At 40.3% G+C, this 7,261-nt stretch overlaps 1 long non-coding RNA gene across 1 annotated transcript; it reads right to left on the reverse strand.

Annotated features, from left to right (window-relative positions):
- Positions 1-334: 334 nt before the first annotated feature.
- LOC145560455 (uncharacterized) lies at positions 335-1,727 on the reverse strand. The gene is made up of 2 exons (XR_014093149.1): positions 1,452-1,727; positions 335-1,154 (listed from the first exon to the last, which is right to left on the reverse strand). It is a non-coding gene; the product is annotated as an uncharacterized LOC145560455 (long non-coding RNA).
- Between the last annotated feature and the right edge of the window lie 5,534 nt (positions 1,728-7,261).

Here is a 7,261-nt window from a genome sequence, read left to right on the forward strand (position 1 = left end):
TATTTTGTAATACAAAGTGAAAGCATGGGTATTGGGTAGGTTCTTGTTGCAACTTAATATGACCCAAATTTTCCGATAAATGCTTCGAGTACCGTTCACCGGTATCTAAATCTTTCACTTAAAAGTGTGGAATTACGACATAGCTAAACTCTGTCCTTGAACCAGCCTTGACTGTTTTCCTAGAGCAAAGTTCAAACAGTTGATGTTATTTTTGGCTTAGCTGAAAGCCTGAGAGTTGCCTCGGACCCTTTTGGCTTCCCATAATTTAGGTAATTGTATACGTCAACCTCTAAAACATTTTTGTGTAGGCGCTATAATTATTAATGCGGACTAGTTTAAAATAAAATTAGCTTATTCTGTAATGACTTGATAATTATTACAGGAAGAAGGAATAAAAAAATGAACTAAATTTTAGTATTAGATCATAATTAAACTGTATTACATCGTATGTCAGAAGTTTTATTTTTTATTTTTTTTTTTTCCTCTGTCTAAAATTAGCTGATAATTTAGCTGAGGAGTTGAACTATGAACAACCTTTTTCAGCTAATTCCATCCAGCTACGCAATTCATATAACGTATAAATACCCATGAACCCACAAAGTATATCATATCCTAAACAAACACAAAAATCCCTCTTGAAGAAGTTATTTCACTCCTGATTTAGTGATTTCTACACTTGTTTACGCTTGCTTCTTGAAACCATGGGTTCTCGCTTGTTTATATATGGTATGCTGCTCGTTGCTTGTGTGATGAGTACTGGGACAATGCCAGTTGTAGCTCGTCGCCTTCTTGAAGATTCCTTGCCAGAGCATCCTAAGGCGGAAGTGCCAAAGCCAGAAGTTCCAAAGCTGGAAGTGCCAAAGCCAGAAGCAGTGGCGGATCCAGGAATTGGACCTAGGGGGTTCGAACTTTATCAAACACCCGATATCCAAATGCACGGATATAAATCGGGTGTACAAGTATAAAATAGAATGTTCAAATAAATATCAATACATAAGTAAACAACAAAATTAGTCCAAATTTCAATAAAATTGCAAAATAAAATGATCCGATACAACAATACATAACATCAATTAAATGTCAAAATACCTAAATAAAAAAAAAATGCAAATTACAAAAGCATTCTTCGAGTTTTCATACTTTTCATGGTCACACTACAATAATTTTAAAACAATTAATTAGTACTACGTCTACTGCAAATTAATTCATAATTCATAGATCAAAACTCAAAACTCAAAATTAATTAGTAATTTAGTACTACATCTACTACAAATTAATTAGTACTACATCTACTACAAATTAATTAGTACTACATCTACTGCAAATTAATTAGTACTACAGCAAATTAATCAAATATTATGATATTAACAATTAAGAAACTCAAAACTCAAAATAAAAACTCAAAACAGAAATTGAAAAGAAAAAACAGGGAGTAAGTGAGAGAATGTTACCTCGAGTAGATCGTCGGTGTCGCCCTCGACCCTCGTGGCCTCGTCGGTGAGCAGCAGCGATAGGCGTGGTGTGCGGCGGCCGACGGCTTGACTCTTGAGTCTTGAGATTTGAGAAGTGAGAAAAAATGGAGAAGAAAGTTAGGGTTTAGCAAGCAGCAGTGAATAGAACAAAGAAGTAAAAAAAAAACAAAAGTCGAAAGTTACAGGGGAAAAAAGGGAGAAAAGAAAAAAGAAAAAAAAAATAAAAATTGCATGTCCTGGGTTTCGAACCCGTGATTGGTGGTACAAGTGAAAGTCACTAAACCAACTGAGCTAGCGCCTAACGTACTAAACATTTGTTTAAGATATTTTATTTATAGGTTTTCTGTTTTTTTTTTTTTTTTTTTAATAACTTTTAATTTTTTTTCCGGATCTAACGGGGTTCAACTGAACCCCCTGAACCCCCGCTAGATCCGCCACTGGCCAGAAGTTCCTGAACTTCCAAAGCCTACCTTGCCTGAGCTTCCTAAACCCACGGTACCTGAACTCCCAAAGCCTGTCTTGCCCGAGCTTCCTAAGCCTACTCTGCCTGAACTTCCAAAACCTACCTTACCAGAGCTCCCTAAACCCAATGTGCACGAAGCACCCAAGCCAAAACTACCAGAAATTCCAAAGCCCAAATTGGATGAGGCACCAAAGCCTATCGATCACGAATTGCCCAAGCCTACATTGCCAGAGTTGCCTAAACCTTCTGTTCCTGAAATGCCAAAACCCACCTTACCTGAGCTCCCTAAACCCACTGAGCATGAGTTACCCAAGCCATCAGTACCAGAACTACCAAAACCCAAGTCAGTTGAGGTGCCAAAACCCACCGAGCATGAATCACCCAAGCCTACACTGCCACATCAACCTAAACCTGTTGTACCTGAAATGCCTAAGCCCCATTTGGATGAGCTGCCAAAACCCAAGATGCCGGAAATGCCAAAACCCACCATGCCTGAGATGCCTAAACCTACAATGCCTGAGCTGCCAAAGCCCGCAATGCCTGAGCTACCCAAGCCTGTAGTGCCTGAGCTACCCAAATCCACTGTGCCTGAACACCCTAAGTCTGCCATCTCAGGCAATCCTTGAACTATATAGTAGCTTGCATATCTTCGGACTACGTGAATTTATTGGATAATGATAAATAAATGTTTTATTTATTGATAGTTTTTGTTTCTTCCCCTTTTTAGGGGGCGAAGGAATTTGATTCCTTTGATATCTTATACGTAGTATATGTTTGTACTTTTCGTTCTTTTTGAACATTGTACTTTGTAACATTTCATCTCTTTGGTCCTAAATATTTCGTAATTTATATATTTTCATTTGGATTAACTTTACTTCTATTCTTTCTCATACGAGTTCCATATAGCACACACAAATGCAAAATCTGTATGTACAGCACAGTCTGACTGTTGTTAGTGTGTTGGATCAGATTATCGGACAATCTCTTCCATCTAATTCATCCAGCAAGATTGTTCATCTTCTACTACAGCTATACTATAATAAGTGCTCCTAATTAAACACGAAAAAAAAAATGCTGTATCATTCTCTGATTGCACAAATAATTAACAAAAACAAAGCCCTCAAATCTGTAATCAAAGCATCATTATATCCCCACGTCATTTTAGTTCTGGTAAGTCTTTGCTCCCACACTATATACCATGGGTTACCAGGCCAAACTCGCGTATTTTTAATCTATATGATGCTAATCGCTTGCATGCTGAGTAGTGCCAGTGTGCCACAATCCTGGTACCCAAAGTGGCAGTTGCGGATGCTGATGAGTGATGATAAATTAGAGTCGCACTCTTTTCATCATCGATTATGAAGAAGTCATTAGTTATTTAGATGACCTGCAAACAACAAGACCTTGAGTCCATCATCATCTAACAATCATTGATCTGGAGGATAAATCTGTTTCCATTTCTTGGGAATACATTGATTTTGTTATATTTATTGTATCTTTTGGACTTTGAGTCTGATATCTTTTTGTCTCTCTTCAGTCTCTTGTATTGGTTTCAGAAGTTGTACTCTTTTATTACTCATTTCAATCAGTTGAAATGTTATATATATTGTCTCTGCCATTTGTTTTAATGAAATATATCAGCTATTTTTCGTAAAATGAATTACAGTTATTTTGAAGTGCTGCAATCATCTAAAAAATTTATCAATATATCTAAAAAAAACTAAAAACTTGAGTTCATTCAGGTTACAAGTAGCAGCATGAGAAACGTGGATGGAACATGATCTAAACGTAGAGCTGAACGTGGTTAAACATGGGCGAGTGGGTGATTATCTTTAATGTAGGTAAATCCGTAAAATCACCATCTCATGTATCTAGAATAATTCACTTAGAGCATTTTTTTTAATTAGTGCTGTGCTTGTAGTTGTGCCTAAGAATGTTTTTACTTGTTGCTCTTCAATCTAAATTCTATAAAAGAGTCAGCCTACTGCAATACTGCATGATATCTGTTATCATAAAAAATGAAAGCTAAATTGACTATTGAACATAACTGAGGTTTTTGTACAATTTGCTAATATTACTCTGAAAATTACCATCAGAGGCATCAAGGAGAATCTCATCGCAATATAATATGAGCCCAAAATTTACACTAATGGCTCCATTCAGTCATTCATCAGGAGTTTTACCTTTCACTTGAAATATGAATGAGTTAATGGTATGGTGGCCTAGTGTAGGTATAATATAGTCTGTGGCCAAACGAAAACTGGTTATCTTGAGTAAGCTGAAACATTTTATCTTTCTGGTTTTAACTGAAATTTCCTAGTAAATTTCTAAAAATTAAGGTGAAGTACAAGTTTTGTCCATTAATAAGGTGATCATGTTCCATTTCGGAACAAAAGTACTGTAAACCGGAATAAGAAGAACAAAAATATAAGGGGGAAAAAAAAAAATTCTTTCAATAGGTCAATGTAGTTGTTCTGAGGTAGGTACCTAAAAAACTAGTTTCTGACCATTAATTTTGCATCTTTCAGACCTCTTGATTTATGCTGTTTAGTTTCTTTGGTAATTGTGGGCCCTGAATCTGATATCCTAATTCTAATATTGTTGGATTATCTAGGAGGTTTAATCAAATTTATAATGTTTTATATGCCAGCATATTCAGAATTAGATCATTACTTAACTGTATTACATCAGATAGATTTCCCATGCATCTCCTATCATATTTTTCTAAGTGCAGGTGATAATATAGCTGAGAAGTTGAACTATGCACAACCTTTCCTACCTAAATCCATCCAGCTCGACGATTCATTAAACCTATAAATACCCATGATCCCACAAAAGTATATCATATCCTAAACAAACACAAAACCCTCCTTTGTACAACTTCTCACCTTTCATTCTGTTTTTGAATCATTGTTTTCTCCCCTGTCATCAAACCATGAATTGCCGGTTGTTTTTAGTTGGCATGGTGCTCGTTGCTTGTGTAATGAGTACCGGAACAATGCAAGTTTCAGCTCGCCGTCTCCTAGAAGCTTCCGTGCCGGAGCATCCAAAGGAGGAAGTGCCTGAGCTTCCTAAGCCCACAGTGCCTGAACTCCCAAAGGTGCCCGAGTTGCCTAAGCCCACATTGCCTGAGCTTCCAAAGCCCACCTTGCCAGAGCTCCCTAAGCCCACTGTGCACGAGGAGCCTAAGCCCATTGTGCCTGAAATACCAAAGCCCAAAAAGTCTGAGATGCCCAAGCCCATTGAACATGAATTGCCCAAGCCTACATTGCCAGAGATGCCCAAACCTGTTGTACCTGAAATGCCTAAACCCACATTGCCTGAAATGCCAAAACCTACCTTGCCAGAGCTCCCTAAACCCACTGAACACGACGTTCCCAAGCCAACACTACCCGAACAACCAAAGCACAAATCGGTTGAAGTGCCCAAGCCTACTGAACATGAAGCTCCCAAGCCCATCGAAGATGAAGTTCCTAAGCCCACCGAACATGAAGTGCCCGAGATACCCAAGCCAACTATCCCTGAACTACCTAAGTGTCACGGTCCGGATGTTTTGACACCGGGTCGTGCGGCGCGCCCTCGTCAATTGAGGACAAAGACGCAAGCCTAGAACGGAAGAGGTTCGTGAGCACACAGCAACACGGACCAAGTGTATCTCAAGGAGCACTCGTTAACCACGGGTGCGGAGTCGGGGCTTGTGACGGCCGATACTTCAAAGCGGGCACAAGCGGAACCGACGAGGAAAGACGTCTCTTGAAGGTTTCTTAGTTTGGTGGGGGATGCTTCAAGACAAGGCAAGCACAATATCTATAAAGGCTTAAACAACAACACAAGTCTTAAAGCAAGGCAAAGGGGTAGGGAGCTTAGATTCAATAACCATTCGCTCCCTAAAGAGCTTTATATAGTATTACTAGAGAAATACAAGTGAACGTTGGAATGACAGTAACACAATAATTCTCCCTAGAGCCTAGAAAGTAAAAAGAAAGACTTAAGAGACATTACATAAGGGAAAATACAATAAAAAGGGAAGGGGATACATAGTTAAAGAGGCGGATTCTAACATCCTCCCCCACTTAAGCCGTCGACGACCTCGTCGACTTACAAACAAACTTACACAAAAAGAAAAAGAAATAGTAGCTTCAATCTTCGGTTGCTGAGGAGGTTCTCGTCCTGGTTCTGATGTTGGCGCGACTGCTGTTGTTGCGGCTGTCATCTTCTGCATCTGGGTGATATGGTTTGAGACGACTAACGTGGAAGACTGGGTGTATCCTCATCCACGTAGGTGGTTCAACCTTGTAAGCACTGTTCCCAATCTGTTTGGTGATGCGGATGGGACCCTCATATTTCCTGATCAGTCGACGATCTCTTCCTCGAAGAAACTTGAGTTGTTCTGGCAGAATTTTCACCATCACCATGTCCCCTACACTAAATTCCAATGGCCTTCTGTTCTGGTCGGCCCACTTCTTCATTCTTTTCGATGCTCGCTCTAAGTAGGCACGAGCAACTTCCATATTTTGTTGCCATTCTCGCTGGAACTCTCGTGCTTCGCGGCTCCTCCCCTCTTCGGACGTTGCTATGGTGTGTGGCAGGAGAGGTTGTTGGCCCATTACCAGCTCAAAAGGGCTTCTGTTGGATGTCGTACTCTTCTGGGCGTTGAAGCAAAGTTGTGCAACATCAAGGAGTTTCACCCAATCCTTCTGGTTGGCGCTGACAAAATGTCTCAAGTATTCCTCCAAAAGACCGTTGAATCTCTCTGTTTGCCCATCAGATTGTGGATGGTGGCTCGAAGACATGTTTAGGTCTGATCCCATTAGCTTAAACAATTCAGTCCAGAATATGCTCGTGAATCTTGTGTCTCGGTCGCTGACGATGCTTTGTGGTAGCCCCCAATACTTCACAATGTGTTTGAAGAACAATGATGCCGTCTCTTCAGCACCACAGGCCTTCTGCAAGGGAACAAAGGTGGCGTATTTTGAGAATCGGTCGATCACCACCATTACAGCTGAGTATTGATCTACTTTGGGGAGACCACTGATGAAGTCCATCGATATGCTTTCCCACGGACGAGACGGCACTGGGAGGGGATCAAGGAGGCCTCCGGGTTTCTGACGTTCCACCTTGTCTTGCTGACAAACCAAGCAGGTCCGAGTGTAGTTCATGACATCGTCCTTCATCCCAGGCCAATAATACCCCATGGAGAGTAAGCTTAGAGTCCGCTGCCAACCTGGATGTCCCGCCCACAAAGTGTCGTGACATTCTCTCAACAACATCTTCCTTAACCCGCCGGCTTTCGGGATGAAAAGTTTTGTACCTTTGGTGAAGAGGA

The sequence above is a fragment of the Chenopodium album genome, chromosome 9 (genome assembly GCF_948465745.1).
Source record: "Chenopodium album chromosome 9, dcCheAlbu1.1, whole genome shotgun sequence".
In the NCBI taxonomy this organism is placed as follows: domain Eukaryota; kingdom Viridiplantae; phylum Streptophyta; class Magnoliopsida; order Caryophyllales; family Amaranthaceae; genus Chenopodium; species Chenopodium album.